Source organism: Phyllobates terribilis, unplaced genomic scaffold (genome assembly GCF_046119375.1).
Source record: "Phyllobates terribilis strain yellow unplaced genomic scaffold, ASM4611937v1 Scaffold_2__4_contigs__length_985480577, whole genome shotgun sequence".
NCBI classification, from domain to species: Eukaryota; Metazoa; Chordata; class Amphibia; order Anura; family Dendrobatidae; genus Phyllobates; species Phyllobates terribilis.
The window spans coordinates 738080225-738097768 of record NW_027362762.1 but is presented as its reverse complement, the minus strand read 5'-3'; positions in this window follow the sequence as shown (position 1 = coordinate 738097768).

The window sequence follows — 17544 nt, the reverse complement described above, 5'->3', positions numbered from 1 at the left end:
CTGGGGGTTCCAAGTGCTCACTATGCATCTAGAAAGGTGACTTGGGGGGTCTAGTTTCCAAAATGGGGTCACTTGTGGGGGAGCTCCAAAGTTTGGGCACAGAGAAGCTCTCCAAACGCAATGTGGTGTCCGCTAACAATTTGAGCCGATTTTCCATTCAATTTGTTAGCGGATACCATGTTGCATTTAGAGAGTCCCTGTGTGCCCAAACATTGGAGCTCTCCCACAAGTGACCCCATTTTGGAAACTAGACCCCCCAAGGCACCTATCTAGATGCATAGTGAGCAGTTGGAACCCCCAGGTGCTTCACAAATTGATTCATACAAATGAAAAAGTGTTTTTTTTTTCACTTTTTCATTGTTACGAATCAATTTGTGAAGCACCTGGGGGTTCCAAGTGCTCACTATGCATCTAGATAGGTGCCTTGGGGGGTCTAGTTTCCAAAATGGGGTCACTTGTGGGGGAGCTCCAATGTTTGGGCACACAGGGACTCTCTAAATGCAACATGGTGTCCTCTAACAAATTTAACGGAAAATCGGCTCAAATTGTTAGCGACACCATGTTGCGTTTGGAGAGCCGCTGTGTGCCCAAACATTGGAGCTCCCCCACAAGTGACCCCATTTTGGAAACTAGACCCCCCAAGGCACCTATCTAAATGCATTGTGAGCACTTGGAACCCTCAGGTGCTTCACAAATTGATTCATAAAAATGAAAAAGTGTTTTTTTTTTTCACTTTTTCATTGTTACGAATCAATTTGTGAAGCACCTGGGGGTTCCAAGTGCTCACTATGCATCTAGAAAGGTGCCTTGGGGGGTCTAGTTTCCAAAATGGGGTCACTTGTGGGGGAGCTCCAAAGTTTGGTCACACATGGGCTCTCCAAACACAACATGGCGTCCGCTAATTATTCAAGCAAATTTTACAATCAAAAAGTCAAATAGCGCTCCTTCCCTTCCGAGCCCTGCCGTGCGCCCAAACAGTATTTTTTCCCCAAATATTGGGTATCTGCGTGCCCAGGGGAAATTGCACAACAAATTTTGGGGTCCATTTTTTCTTGTTACCCCTGTGAAAATAGAAAAAATTGGGTCTAAATTAACATTTTTGTGAAAAAAGTTAAATGTTCATTTTTTTCTTCCACATTCAAAAAATTCCTGTGAAGCACCTGAAGGGTTAATAAAGTTCTTGAATGTGGTTTTGAGCACCTTGAGGGGTGCAGTTTTTAGAATGGTGTCACTTTTGGGTATTTTCTGTCATAAAGACCTCTCAAACTGACTTCAAATGTGATGTGGTCCCTAAAAAAATGGTTTTGTAAATTTTGTTGGAAAAATGAGAAATCGCTGGTCAACTTTTAACCCTTATAGCTCCCTAACAAAAAAAAATTTTGGTTCCAAAATTGTGCTGATGTAAAGTAGACATGTGGGAAATGTTATTTATTAACTCTTTTGTGTGACATATCGCTCTGATTTCAGGGCTTAAAAATTCAAATTTTGAAAATTGCAAAATTTTCAAAATTTTCGCCAAATTTCCGTTTTTTTCACAAATAAACGCAAGTGATATCGAAGAAATTTTTCCACAATCATGAAGTACAATATGTCACGAAAAAACTATCTCAGAATCAGGGGGATCCGTTGAAGCGTTCGAGAGTAATTACCTCATAAAGTGACAGTGGTCAGAATTGTAAAAATTGGCCCGGTCATTAACGTGCAAACCACCCGCGGGGCTTAAGGGGTTAACATGTGCCACCCTGTTTTTAAAGGGACCAAAAGCAATTGGACAGATTAAATAATTGTAAACAAAATGTTAATTTCTAGTACTTGGTTGAAAACCCTTTGTTGGCAATGACTGCCTGAAGTCTTGAACTCATGGATATCACCAGACGCTGTGTTTCCTCCTTTCTGATGCTCTGCCAGGCCTTCACTGCGGTGGTTTTCAGTTGCTGTTTGTTTGTGGGCCTTTCTGTCTGAAGTTTAGTCTTTAACAAGTGAAATGCATGCTCAATTGGGTTGAGATCAGGTGACTGACTTGGCCATTCAAGAATATTCCACTTCTTAGCTTTAATAAACTCCTGGGTTGCTTTGGCTTTATGTTTTGGGTCATTGTCCATCTGTAGTATGAAGCGACGACCAATCAGTTTGGCTGCATTTGGCTGGATCTGAGCACACAGTATGGCTCTGAATACATCAGAATTAATTCGGCTGCTTCTGTTCTGTGTCACATCATCAATAAACACTAGTGACCCAGTGCCACTGGCAGCCATGCATGCCCAAGCCATCACACTGCCTCCGCCGTGTTTTACAGATGATGTGGTGTGCTTTGGATCATGAGCTGTACCACGCCTTCGCCATACTTTTCTTTCCATCATTCTGGTAGAGGTTGATCTTGGTTTCATCTGTCCAAAGAATGTTCTTCCAGAACTGTGCTGGCTTTTTTAGATGTTTTTTTAGCAAAGTCCAGTATAGCCTTTTTATTCTTGCTGCTCATGAGTGGCTTGCACCGTGTTGTGAACCCTCTGTATTTACTTTCATGCAGTCTTCTCTTTATGGTAGATTTGGATATTGATACGCCTACCTCCTGGAGAGTGTTGTTCACTTGGTTGGCTGTTGTGATGGGGTTTCTATTCACCATGGATATTATTCTGCGATCATCCACCACAGTTGTCTTCCGTGGGTGCCCAGGTCTTTTTGCATTGATGAGTTCACCAGTGCTTTCTTTCTTTCTCAGGATGTACCAAACTGTAGATTTTGCCACTCCTAATATTTTAGCAATTTCTCGGATGGGTTTTTTCTGTTTTTGCAGCTTAAGGATGGCTTGTTTCACCTGCATGGAGAGCTCCTTTGACCGCATGTTTACTTTACAGCAAAACCTTCCAAATGCAAGCACCACACCTCAAATCAACTCCAGGCCTTTTATCTGCTTAATTGAGAATAACATAACGAAGGGATTGCCCACACCTGTCCATGAAATAGCCTTGGAGTCAATTGTCCAATTACTTTTGGTCCCTTTAAAAACAGGGTGGCACATGTTAATGAGCTGCAACTCCTAAACCCTTCATCCAATTTTAATGTGGATACCCTCAAATGAAAGCTGAAAGTCTGAACTTCAACAGCATCTGAATTGTTTTGTTTAAAATTCATTGTGGTAATGTCTAGAACCAAAATTAGAAAAATGTTGTCTCTGTCCAAATATATATGGACCTAACTGTACTATGTTTCTCACACACTACAGAGTTGCGGCTTCTTACCACTTCCCTTCATTTCTGTACACTACTGCACTTTCTGATTCCATTTTCTTTATAATTTATGTTAATCGCTATTTCCTGTTGCATTGTTTCAGACCACAATGTAGCGTTTTTTGCCTTATATTTTCTTGTTTTTTTATACACTTCATCTGGGAATCTTTCTATTGCCTTTGATATTACTTGAGGAGTTTTGTTACCTTTTTTCTAACTTCTAAGTCATAAGCTTTATAATTTTTATTTTTAATTTTTTATTTTATTTTTTTCACTATTGGATGCTGTATATTAATCTTAATGACATGTTTGTATTATCTATCATCACTAAGTGTGGTATATATGATTTCCAGTAAACTGATGAAGGTCTAGTACCTGTGTGGCGCCCCTGAGGGTTCAGTCGCCACAGAGGTGCTGCACCTCACCCAGAGGTGTGGTGTCTCCTTCTCTCAGGTAAGGAGGGAGTGCTGCCCAGAACCCCAACACCCAAATTCAACACTACACTGCTCCAGGCCGGCTGGAAGGGCAAGATGCACTGTGTTCCTGTTGAGCCCTGTCCCTGGCTGGAGAGGGGGGGAACCAAAGAGAGGGGGAAACAGTAGTGGGTGTGGGTGGAGGATGCAGACCAGGGGAGCACTTTTGATAGGAGTATAAAAAGGGAAACAATCTTAGGGTGGCAGTGGAGAGGGTAGAGTGAGTAGCAAGGAGAGGAGGGGAGCAGAGTCTCTTTAGGAGCTCTGTTCCATAAGTGGGACCTAGTAAGAGATGCCCAGGAGGGGAGCAGAGGAGGAAGGCTCCGTTGACAGAAGGGATCCCAGGGTGTACGGTGAGTGCAGGACGGCACCCGTACGCCAGAATCTGCCAAGTGTCAGAGGGATCACGCCGCAAGAAGGAAACCGGTCCCTGGACCAGCCGTGTTACTCCAGGTCTCAGCTGGAAAACCGGAGGCTTCTGCACTTCCATGGTGCAGTTGCCACAGTCTCACCCTAGTCACCGTGAAGGGCATCAAGTAGGTCCGGGAACTCCAGGTTGCCCACAGGGACTTCAGAGCACCCGATCGGGACTGTGTGTGGGGAAGCGCAGGGCAGGAGGGAGAAGACCGTGCGCGAGAAGTCGGTCTAGTAAGGAACATAAAGAAAGCGGGGTTCCGTCAAGTGCTCTTGATATACTTGAGAAAGTGCTGGACCCCTTATCTGGTAGACGCAGTGTGATGCGGTAGGCTGACACCAGTACAGTGTACCTGAGGAACCTGAACAGAACTGTGAGTAAACTCGGATGACTGCACTCCACTGCCTCCGTTAGTTATTTCCGCTGTGCCATCTCTCCTGCACCACAAGCCCCAGCATCACCATCATCTGCACCTACACTGCCCTGGGGCTCACTCCATCTGTGGGGAGCCGTTCCAACTCAGCTGCCCTACCAACCGCCCCAGAGGTCTGAAGCAGCGCTGTTATCTATTACCAGAAACCACAGGTGGCGTCATGAACACTTTCTAAGAATTACAAATCCCATATAAATATATTCAATCCCCCTTTTTGTTGACCGCCCTGGGCCACAGACCGGGCCACCGCCACTTTGACATATCCCTCCCCCAGCATCTACAGGCCCGGCACCGAGTACCCCACGTCCCGGCGGGCGCGTCATCTTGACCGAAACGTTTTTCTCATTCTGGATTGCTATCATATCATCTAATAAAATGTTACTAATTCATCTCATTGGATTACAAATTACATTTTCTCTTGAGTTATGAGACAATAACGTACTTAAGCACCCATTTCCAGAAGTGTCGTGATTTTCTGGAGCATTAGTTTATCTAGATGTCATTTTAACCCTTTTTACGACATGTGACGTATGTATACGCCATAGGTCACCTCTCCCTCTTTAATGTAGGCTCTGGTGATGAGCCTGTATCATTTCAGGCACATGACAGCTGATTTGAGCAGTCACTGGTTAAAGGGATTGTCTGAGATTTAAAAAAAAGAAAATCAACAAGTTTTTGTCTCTACGTACCTTTTGTACCAACTTAGTTTAACTGGACTTAACCTTAATACCAAGCAACAAGAGTGAATCTTATTTCTTATCTCATATAACCTCTTCAAAACAAGAATATAAATAATCCAGATACGGAGAACAGATCTGAATAAAAAAAACCTGATGTACTCAATGACATCAATGAGGAGCTAGATATAGTCCAGGTATGTAATTTTACTGTCACAAAAGTACAATGAGATATTTACAGTCACAGTCATCTCTTGATAAATCTCCTAAGACTAGCTTATTAAAAAGCCATATTGTCCTTGAGATTTTTAATTTGCTGAACACATAACTCATTTTTTAGAAAGTATTTATTTATTTTATTTTTTTGGAATTCATCATCATAAATAAATCAAGAGACTGACAGATTTGGTTTTAACCTGCATTTTATAATATTTTTTGTGTTGTATGCTTTTCTTACTCTCCATTTGCATGGTATATTCATGCAGTAAAATTCACAGTGACAATATGTGTCAAGGGAGCATAAAAAGATTAAAATACCTCATACTTATTATTTTTCTCTACATGTCATCAATTCCCTGTGCGATAACTTTTTCAGTTTCTGCATTTTGATGCCTGCAGTGATGTCTCTTTTGCATGAGAAAAGTTGTTTTTTCACACACAAAATTAGTATTTGGAGATTTTTTTATGAAACAAAAAACATTCAGTTAGTCACTAGAAAAAAAAATCTGTTTGGCACAATACCTCTATAAAATATTTAAGGAAAATTAATTAATCTTCAATATTTATATAACATTATTTGAATTTTTGCCTTCTATTATTTTTTCTCATATGACTATTATGTATATGTACTAATATTGATTATATTACTTACAAACACCTCCAGGCTGTGTAAGGGCTATTTGACCAAGAAGGAGAGTGATGGGGTGCTACGCCAGATGACCTGGCCTCCACAGTCACCAGACCTGAACCCAATCGAGATGGTTTGGGGTGAGCTGGACCGCAGAGTGAAGGCAAAAGGGCCAACAAGTGCTAAGCATCTCTGGGAATTCCTTCAAGATTGTTGGAAGACCATTTCCGGTGACTACCTCTTGAAGCTCATCAAGAGAATGCCAAGAGTGTGCAAAGTAGTCATCAAAGCAAAAGGTGGCTACTTTGAAGAACCTAGAAGATAAGACATATTTTCAGTTGTTTTACACTTTTTTGTTAAGTATATAATTCCACATGTGTTAATTCATAGTTTTGATGCCTTCAGTGTGAATGTACAATTTTCTTAGTCATGAAAATACAGAAAAATCTTTAAATGAGAAGGTGTGTCCAAACTTTTGGTCTGTACTGTATCTATTTTTGCATTTGGACTTCAAAGGAAAGAAATGTCAACCATAGTGATAAAAAAGAAAGTGTGTCTTTTTTGTTCTAGAATGAGGCCATCAGTACAAACATAAAAAATTCTATTATTACAACTGGCACTGTTATTTTCCAATAAATTTGCTAAGTGGGTGGTCTTGTGTATCTCATTAAAAGAGACACATTACCCTGTTTACTCAAAGGCTTCATTTTCCAAGAAAACATTTTCTACCGAGACAACTTGTAAAATGCAGTCAAGTGTGATGAGAACTTTATAAGATTTTTTAACTGTATGCCAAAGCTGAAAAGGTTCCTGGATTTTGATTCTAGACTCTCCCTTACTACTAAAGATGAACGAATTGACACAAATCGAATTTGTGTTGAATCTTATAAAATTCATAGTTCCTCTCGAATTTGAACAATTTGTGATTCAATTTGTGTGACTTGCCCAAAAATTACCCACCACCTTTTTACACACTGAAGATTTCATCCAGCACAGGAGGCTCTCTTGACCGCAGGCAGGACTCCGAGGGGTTCCCCTTCCAGTGATCATATCACATGGTTTAGCATAACCAATCAATTTCATAGACTGTATAAAAACAAGGCAGAGAATGTAAGAACCATTTTAAACTGATTTAGGATAGTGAAAGGACATCAAAGCTCACAGCTAAGCAACAGAGTCCTAGTCCTAAGAAAAAGTCTGTCAATAATAAAGGGATTCAATTGATAAGGGGAGAGAAAAATAGAACAGTTTGCCAGACTCAGTATGTTTGGTTAAAAATATGGTGTGGCTTGCATCTGTCCTTCTGCATCTGAATTACAATTACACATTTTTTCCTTTCATTCTTAATGCACTAGAGACCAGCAGCAAGACAGGACAATATTCCTTACAGAAAAAAAATCTGAAATCAGTGTCAGTTAGATAAGGTGTGCATACTTGTCAAAAGCGACTGTTTTGAGGTTTTAATTCCTTGTGCAATGGTTGATGTGATTGGGCTTTTTAAAGGTACAAAGGAAAATTATTCAAACTACAGGCATTTAACTGCAACTCACAAAGTTGCATAATTATTTTTGCACATCTATTTTATCAGTTAAATTTTATGTCCGTATATGCCACACGAATACATTAACCGGATGCTCTTTGGACGTGTACCTACCTGGTATTTCTATTGCGTAATTTTTTGACACCTAGGCGTTTAACTGTGCATGTCTTTTTATGCAAACTTGTTTTACTAGTCAAATTTGACAATCATACACAGCACACCTATATTGCAGCCTGATACTACAGTTTACTTTTTATATGTTTATCTACCTAGTTTTTCTTGTCCTTTTTGGCAATTGTTAAATAATTATGTTTGAAAAAATTATCAAAAATGTAATATAGTGTTGTACAAAATATATGGTAAAAGAAAAATTGGCAGATGGGGTAATGTAAAAGAAAAAAAATCTATATTACGTCTAAGGGCAGAGACAGACTGCTGTATAACTCTTGCGAAGATCGCATTGCACTGAACAGACTGGCCCGGCACCTCTCCTGACCTGAGCATGACAGTGTGATGTATTTCTATGCAGCTGTCAAGCTCAGGTCAGGAGAGCCGACAGGCAGTATTAGGTTTATGATGCGATTGTCTCACGAGAAATATGGCCGTCTATCTCTGCCCTAAGAGTGTGGGAACCACTAACACAAGCATAAGTATCACCACCACTCGTCCAGGCAGTAGTGCTACCAAATGCAAGCCCCAATTGACCTCCTTTGCTTCTGGCAAGTGTATTACTAAGAGGAAGCAGACGGTGTAATGGATTTTATGGCACATCACTCATCTCAGTTGCAGCAGGATGTTGATACATCAGACAGTTCCATACATAGCTCGTCAATACAGTGTGATTAATGAATACATAAACTTCACTATTGTGGTTCACATTAAAAAGGTAATGGGGTAAGGGACTTAGCGTTTTTTTTAAATCAAAGAGCACACATGGTTTGCATAGCATATTTATGCACCTGCACATTAATTTAATGCAAAAAGTGTATGGGCTCTAGTTTTTTTTGCAGTATACATTGGGGGTGACAGGACCCCCTCTAAAGCTCAGCACCCTTATCTACTCATCCTTCCTAGGCAAGGTTTTAATTGTAAGCTATGCCTAGTTTTTCGTATCCCCCTCCCCTCCACGCTTCTACACCTAGTTTTATTTAATTTCCCCGTTCAGATGAGGCCAGGTTTGGCACATGGAAAGGTAGGGCATTAGTGATAGGAACTATCCATATTTAGAAACTCCTTGATGTGGTTGATTGGCTATTGTGCTCTTTGATCAAAAAACACTAATTATATACCTTATGTTTTTAATATTTACAGAAATATTGGAGTTCATGTATTCATTAATTGCACTCTGCTGATGTGGCGCCCTGCTATGCATAGGTGCCACAGAACCAAGTAGGGTGCATGGATGGACTTCTCCACAAGAGGCCCTCACACATTCACACACCTTCACCCTACCACCTCAGACCAGCAGAGGGAGACCGTTAGGGACATATATAGGTAGGGTGGAGCCAGGCAGCTTAGTTGAGTCTTTAGTCAGAGAAGAAAACGTGCTGACGCTGAGAGCAGCGAAGACCCAGCTCGTCTGCTGCTGCCGTAGTGAGGGCCCTGAGAGTGGCCGACGGCAAAGAGGAAAGGAGAGAGGAGTTGAGGGGGCAGAGGAGCGTAGCAGGCTCACCCCGAACTATACACCGGACACCGGGTCCGTGCCTACCGGGTCCCTTTATACCCAGTAGGGACCACCGGATACCTGGAGGACTACAAGTCCCAGGTCGACCAACGCTGACTACCATACCAAGGCTAGGAGTCACGGAGGCCCCAGCGACCAGGGAGAGTGATCTCCAAGAGAAGGCCCTACCACCAGGTCAGCAGGTGCAAGAGAGAGAGACAGTAATCAAGCCAGGCCTAGCTCCAGGCAGGTCAAAAGCTTAGCAAGTGGAAGCAACGGATCAGGAGGCCTTATACCCACTCACTGGGGAGAGTCCAGAAGTGCACCCTGCCTACCGAGTACCCTGGACCATACCTGCATCTAAACCAGTAAAGGTACCGAAGCGAACCCCCGTGTGAGTGTCTGTCATTTCCCCCTGAACCGTCCTGGCCGTCTCTCCCCTGTACCACCATCCATTACCTCACGCTGCCCTGAGGCCCGCTCCACCTGTGGGGAGCCGTTCCATCATAAGCTGCCCTAACATCTGCCTCAGAGGACTGCTCCGCAGCGACGGCTCCCTCAAGCCGCATTCCACAGGTGGCATCACGAACACTTTACAAATCCCCTATGAATAAATCCCCTTTTTGGTGACCGCCCTGGGCTACGGGCCCGGGAGCCGACCACTGCGACATCCCCAAACCAGGTAAAGGCCCGGGTACCGAGTCACCCCATCCCCTGGGCGCGTCATCCTACTTTTGGCGTCACGAACAGGATTCCGTGCCCATTGCCACTGGGTACTGTGCGCCTTAAAAGACTGTAATACTCACTGTGGTGAAGTTTTCCCGCCAATTGCCGCTGTTTCCCACCATTGTCCGCCATTTTCCTGTCGCCGCGCGGGAAGAAGAGGGGCGTAACCGCAGGAATCGGAGAGGCGTAAACGCTGGAAGTGCGCGAAGCCCAGGACACGCCCCGCCCCTGACTCCAAACCAGGAAGTGCCAGGTCCTGGAAGGAGTCCAGAGGACGTCAGACGTGAGCGACGCAAGGTCCTGGTAGAAGACCGACGCCCGCGGAGCTGCGGCCTACCTGATAGGAATTGAAGAAGGTAGGATATGGTTTACTAGGGGGGCGCAACCATGGCCGATGACCAGCAAGCCGCCGGAGCACCGGTTAACGCTCCTGATGCCCATCCTGCGCCCGGCGCTGAACAGGCCGGAGCGGCCACTCCATCAGCAGGGGTCGTGACTCCGTTAATACCCATGGCCCTGCCGTATATCCCTGGAGTGAAATTGTCTTCCCCAGTATGATGGCAAACCAGACACCCTGCCTGGGTTCAAGAGGAAAATATGCGGTGTACTGGACATGTATTCTATGACTGGTAAGCAGAGAGCCGCTGTTGTGCTGGGACAATTGACTGGTGGCGCAGAGCGGGAAGTTGAAACCTGGCCAGCCGCAGACCATGAATCAGTATCCATCATCTTTAAGAGACTGCAAACTGTGTTTGAAAACCGCACTGAGACGGATCTCCGGATGAGGGTCTACAACTGTATCCAGATACCTGAGGACAGTATCCGGGACTACGCCTGGAGCTTACAGGAAGCCCTGCGGGCCCTGAAACAAGTTAGTCCAGCCAGCATACAAGATGAAAATAAAATGCTGACGGAACAGTTTATCCGGGGGTTAAGATCCCAGGAGGAGAGCAGAACAGTATGGTGGTGGGCCTTAGATCATCCAGATGCCACCTTTGACACCCTGAAGAACAAGGGTATTAAGAGTCTGCAGCCCCTGGAACCATCATATACTGCTATCCAGCGTTACCAGGGCGGGGCCACCCCAGTGCCCGCAGAACCCTTAACACCTGGAGAAGTTGTGCTGAAGCGAAAGAGAAGAAACCACAAGCTTGACGACCAGTGGGAAAGAGAGCCTTACACTGTATTGGATTCCAGGTTCGACAATAGAAAAACCTGTCTAATCAGAAAAGATGGAGGAAAAACAACTGCAACAGTCTCAAGAGACCACTTGACGTTGTACCCAGGTCTATTGAAGCCACGGGAAGAAGTACCTCTTATCGTGACTGAAGAACCTAAAGAAGATGTACTACATACTGTCTTAGGAGATTTCCCGGCAGATTGGCAGATTGGCCTCAACTGGATGGAGCTGTAATAATACCTGTGATGCACTTCTACCAACAGCCAGAAGACCCTCCACTGCAAGTAAGACCTGCAAGTGCCCCAGAAGAGCCTGCTCAGGAAGAATCCCCGGAAGAAGGATCACCGGTAGAAGCAGAGCCAGAAGGCCCAGTAAACAGTGTACTTGCCAGTCCCATCGAGAGGTTAAGACAGTTTTACAATTTGCCCACACATAGATCTGACAGAGTAGCAGACAGTGCAAACACAGACATCAACAACACCCCAGTACTACATAGGTCAACACGCAGTACAAAAGGCCAGGTCCCTGCCAGGTATAAGGAATAAGTTAGAAATACCTGCAGTGTAAATAGTTACCCAGTTGGGTGTTGCGTACTATTATTTATTATGCAAACTGAAATTAAATATGTATTTAGTTACCTGTAAGGGTATACAGAGACTTGTAGGCTGAGGACTGTGAGCAGCCAAAAAACTGTTCCTATACATAGTTGCACTCACTGGAGTGCCCCTTTAGTTGACCACAGAACAAAAACCTGTTTGGCGTGGCCGAAGATGTGGTCCAGCACCTGGATCACTTATGCCCTGTAGCCATGCCCAGGGCCTACGTTGAGGGTTTTTGGACTGGTCCCTCATGCTGCTCATCTTCACCAGTGAGATGGACACCAGTTAATGGATATCACTGAGACTTTAAAGAAGAGTGTTTATTATATGTTTTAAGAAAATGTAATTATTATAATTATTGTTATTATTGTTGTAACCTGTTACAAAATGCTTCAGTCCAGGAGTACTGAATTGTACTAGGGGGGAATGTGGCGCCCTGCTACGCATAGGTGCCACAGAACCAAGTAGGGTGCATGGATGGACTTCTCCACAAGAGGCCCTCACACATTCACACACCTCCACCCTACCACCTCAGACCAGCAGAGGGAGCCCGTTAGGGACATATATAGGGAGGGTGGAGCCAGGCAGCTTAGTTGAGTCTTTAGTCAGAGAAAAGAACGTGCTGACGCTGAGAGCAGCGAAGACACAGCTCGTCTGCTGCTGCTGTAGTGAGGGCCCTGAGAGTGGCCGACGACAAAGATGAAAGGAGAGAGGAGTTGAGGGGGCAGAGGAGCGTACCAGGCTCACCCCGAACTATACACCGGACACCGGGTCCGTGCCTACCGGGTCCCTTTATACCCAGTAGGGACCACCGGATACCTGAAGGACTACAAGTCCCACGTCGACCAACGCTGACTACCATACCAGGGCTAGGAGTCACGGAGGCCCCAGCTGCCCTAATATCTGCCTCAGAGGACTGCTCCGCAGCGGCGGCTCCCTCTAGCCGCATTCCACAGGTGGTGTCACGAACACTTTACAAATCCCCACTGATGCATCGTGTATGTACAGTGAAGAAAATAAGCATTTAATACACTGCCAATTTTGCAAGCTTTCCCACTCTGGTAGAGCTGCTCGCTCTGCTGCACTTGGAGGTAGCTACAAGACGCTGTCTCTTTAAATGACTTCATGGTTTATTGTAAGAAACAGCATAAACCGAGGCCAAGTGCATAACATAAACATGGCCTTTCTGGCATAACAGGAAACAAAAAGGAAAAAAGGTACAGAACAGTCCTTACTTTGACCGAGGTCCGGCCACTCAGGGTTAGAAATAGCACACGGTCCAGTTTAGCACTAGTGTTGAGCCACCCCCGTAGTGTTCGAGTTCGGTTCGGTTCGTCGAACACCCGTGTGTTCGCCGAACTGTTCGTCGAACTGTTCGTCGAACACCTTCGAACACCGTTAAAACCAATGGCAGGCAAACAAAAACACATAGAAACACATAGAAAACACCTTCAAAGGTGTCCAAAAGCTGACAAACTGCTCAGAAGACACAACTAACACATGGAAAAGTGACAAGTACATATAGTCATGCGAAAAGAAAAGAGGTGGAGGAGTAAAAGGAGGGGGAGACACAGATATAGGCATGTCATGCCCTTCTAAAATCCAAAAAGTGAGAAGCCGACACGTTCAGTCCGCTCCTGCCCGTGCCACCTCCGTGGCGCCGGGTTTGTGCCAGAGCCGCGGTGAACCCTGACGGCCAGCCCCCCTCTCCCAATACTGGTGCCTGTCCGCTGGTGGGTCGAGCGAGCCCCCCTGTGGTGGAGGCAGCTCTAAGCTTTTTAATTTAAATTGTCTCTCTAATTTGAATAAATACACATTAAATCCATTTACAAGGATCTATTGGAGGGCAAGTCTCATGCCAGCAGCCGCGTAATTCCAGCTCCAGTAGCGTCCACTAAAGCTGCTGCAGGTAAAAAGCTTTTATAAGGATCGAGCTCGGCTGTCCACCGCAAGGCATCCTACTGCCAGTCCGAGCCCCTATGCCTTGGGGTGCCTCCTGATGCTCTTCACTGAGTATCCCGTGGTCCCGAAGCATTTCCTTTGAAAAAATGAAGTGTCCAACCTACAGGTGGTGTAGCTTGCTTAACAGCCGGGATAATCCGCTGACTAGCAGACACTGCTACTAGGCACAAAGTATTTCCTGTGCTAGATGCAGTTAAAAATTTGTAATTAGATACTCTCGTTGGATGCTGAGAAAGCATTCCATAGAGTCTCCTGGCATGCCATATATGATTCTCTTAAAAAGCTTGGGGTAGGGGTCTAGGGGACCCTTTTATAGCCAAAATCATGGCCCTGTATCGCAATACGTCACCTAGGCTGAAGATAAATGGAACTGTAGCACCCTGAGGGCTCGGTTGCTACAGACGTATTGCACCTCACCCAGAGGTGTGATATCTCACTCTCAGGTAAGGATGTAGTGTGGATCAGGACCCGACACCTGCATGCATTACACCACATTGCCGTGGGGCAGGGCGACCAATATGCCCCTGAGATGGGCACGACAGTCCCTGTCCCTGGCTGGAGTGGGGGGAGGGAACACTGAGGAAGGGGAACCCTGTAGTCCAGGAGCAGGGAGGAAGCAGTTCCTGGGTGCATTGAGAAGGGAGTATAAAAGGTGGGCACCATCTTAGTTCAGTGCAGAGAAGTCTGAGCAGAAGTGGCAGGGAGCAGGGGCTCTGCATGAGCTCTGCTCCGGAGGCGGGCCTAGTAACAGAGGCCCAGGCCTGGAAGAGGGAGAAGGAAGGAAGAGGAGCGGAGAAGGCTCCAGGAACGAGGAACGAAGGGATCTCAGGGGTGCGGACGGGCGAGTCGCCACCGCACGCCCGAATCCACCTGCGTGGAGGGGTCAGGCCAAAGGGGGAGACCGGTCCCCGAAACTAGTGGAGGCAGGAAACGACCCTCAGCTAGAAACAGGAGGCTGTGACATTTTATGTGGCGCAGCCCCTCGCTACACCCGCTAGGAAGGCACCACATAGGGTCAGGGAAACTGGCTCCAAGTTTACCAAGAGGAGGCCCGAGGCAGCCGGACAGAAGGGTTGGTAAGAAAGGCCAGACAAAGGACACACAAAGGGGGTCCTGTGAAGCACTCCAAAGTTATCTGGGAGTTGTCTGAGCCCCACACCTGGTGAGCACAGTACGACGTGGGCAGCCGTTACCTGCAGACGTGGTCTGGATAATAAGAACTGTGAGTAAAGGCCCTGGACTGCATCACTGACTCCGTGTCATTACTGCTGCTGCCCTGCACCATCACCCCCATCCTCCGCATACACTGCCCTGAGGCTATACTCCTCCCGAGGGGAGTTATGCTACGCTCTGCTGCACCCACAACACCAGCCTCAGTGGTCTGCCCTGGAGCGGCGGTTCACTCTGACCGCAATCCACGGGTGGCGTAGTCGGACATTTAAACATCAAAACCACATAAATAGTTCCGCCACTGGTTTGACCGCCCTGAGCCACGGAACCGGGTCGCCGCCACGGAGACTACAACCACCAGCATCCACCAAAAAGGGTCCGGCTCCGGGTGTCCCAAGGCCCAGGGGGCGCGTCAGAACATTTTCATCACCTTTCACAATCACCAATGGCACAAGGCAGGGATGTTCTCTGTCCCCTCTCTTATACATCCTAGTGATGGAGCACCTGCTCTCATCAATTCGCCATAACCCCAATATTAGGTGGATTGATGTGGGAGGCACCGAGTACAAGTGCTCTCTATTTGCTGATGATGTCCTAGTATATATCACTCAATCACATATATCCATCCATGCTGTTATGGCTGAAATAGATCACTTTGTTACATGGTCAAATTTTAAAATCAATGCAGCGAAGTCTGAGGCCCTCGATGTCTCCCTCCCCAAATCCATATAGGATTCCATCCAGTCCAACTTTCCCTTTGCCTGGCCCTCACAGGGTATCAAATACTTAGGAATTCCTATTCATAGAGACCTCTCCCATCTATGTTATCTTAATTTTGGGCCCTTTATTGAACAACTCCATACAGACCACGGTTGGCAAGTTAGAACTGTAAGATTCACTACGTGAACCACTGGTGTTTTGTGGAAAAGCACATGTACACTGTGTTCCAAATTATTATGCAAAAAGTGTTTAGGAGTGATAAGGGAAGAATTTGTTTGTTTGTCAGTTAAACTCATTGATGGTGATGTGTGTCAGGGCTCTTTATATCACTGTAAGCAATTGCAGACACCTGTGCTAATTAGTTTGGCAGGTGTGTCCAATGAAAGGCAAGACTACTTAAGAAGGCTGTCTCACATTATTAAGCAGCCTACATTTTCTGCCAAAATGGGAAAGAAAAAGGATGTGTCGGCTGCTGAGAAGCAACAAATTGTGGAGTGTTTAGGTCAAGGCATGACTACAATCAACATTGTGCGATGATCAGGATGAAGTGTCTTGGTAATCAAGAAGTATGTAGCTGATTCACAGTACACACGTGTGCGTGCTGATAAGGGCAAATTGAGGACTCTTTCCTACAGGCAATTACGTCAGGTTGAAAGAGCAGCGGCCAAAAAGCCTTGTCATAGCAGCAGACAAGTTTTTGAACCTGCTTGTGCCTCCAACGTCCCCCGAACAACAAGATGCAGGGTCCTTCAGAGGTTTGCAGCTGTGCATACGCCATCCTGTCGACCTCCTCTATCCACTTCACACAAGCAGAAACGGCTCCAGTGGGCCAAACATTACATGAAGACTGATTTCAAAACTGTTTTGTTCACGGATGAGTGCCGTGCAGCGCTCGATGGTCCAGATGGATGGAGTGGAGGATGGCTGGTTGATGGACACCCCATGCAAACACGGCTACAGCGCCAACAAGGAGGAGGTGGAGTAATGTTTTGGGCTGGAATCATGGGGAGAGAGATTGTCGGGCCCTTTAGGATCCCTGAAGGCGCTAAAGATGAACTCCATAATGTATGTGGATTTTCTCAAACAGCACTTCCTGCCATGGTTCAAGAAGAAGAACCGTGTATTTCACAGCAAGATCATTTTTCTGCATGATAATGCACCATCTCATGCTGCACATAAAACATCTGCATCTCTGGCTGATATGGGCATAAAAGGGGACAAACTTATGGTGTGACCCCCATGCTCCCCTGACCTCTACCCCATTCAGAACCTTTGGAGCATCATTAAAAGGAGTGTCTATGATGGCGGGAGGCAGTTCACATCTAAGCAACAGCTCTGGGAGGGTATTCTGTTCTCATGCAAAACAATTGAAGCAGAAACCATCCAAAACCTGACAAATTCAATGGACGAGAGAGTTCAGAAGCTCCTTTCGAACAAGGGGTCCTATGTGAAAATGTAACATCACCTAGAATAAAGTTTTGAGTTGAAAACTGTTTGATTTCAGTTTCTAACAACCTGCTAATGCTTATAATTTCAAAAATGACCATTTTTTTGGTCTTTATTAAAATGAAAAGGTTGATCGAAAAGTTTGGGGGATCTAAGAGTGTGGCAACCCAGTAGTCATGATTACTTCGAATTCTGACAATATGAGGGTCATGCTGCAGGTAGTGCAGCAAGAAGGCACTTATGTGTCTTGCGCATCTCGGAGCCCCAAAATTATTTTCCGGGCTAGATGCAGCTAAAAATTATTATTAATTTTAAATCTGGTGAAGCTTTAGTATAGATGGCCTAATAGGATCAGTGCTGCACACTGCTACAAAGCCCAAATTATTTTCCAGTCAAGATACAGATAAACATGATTAGTAATTTTAAATCTGGTGGAGCTTATTATAGATGGCCTAATAGAATCAGT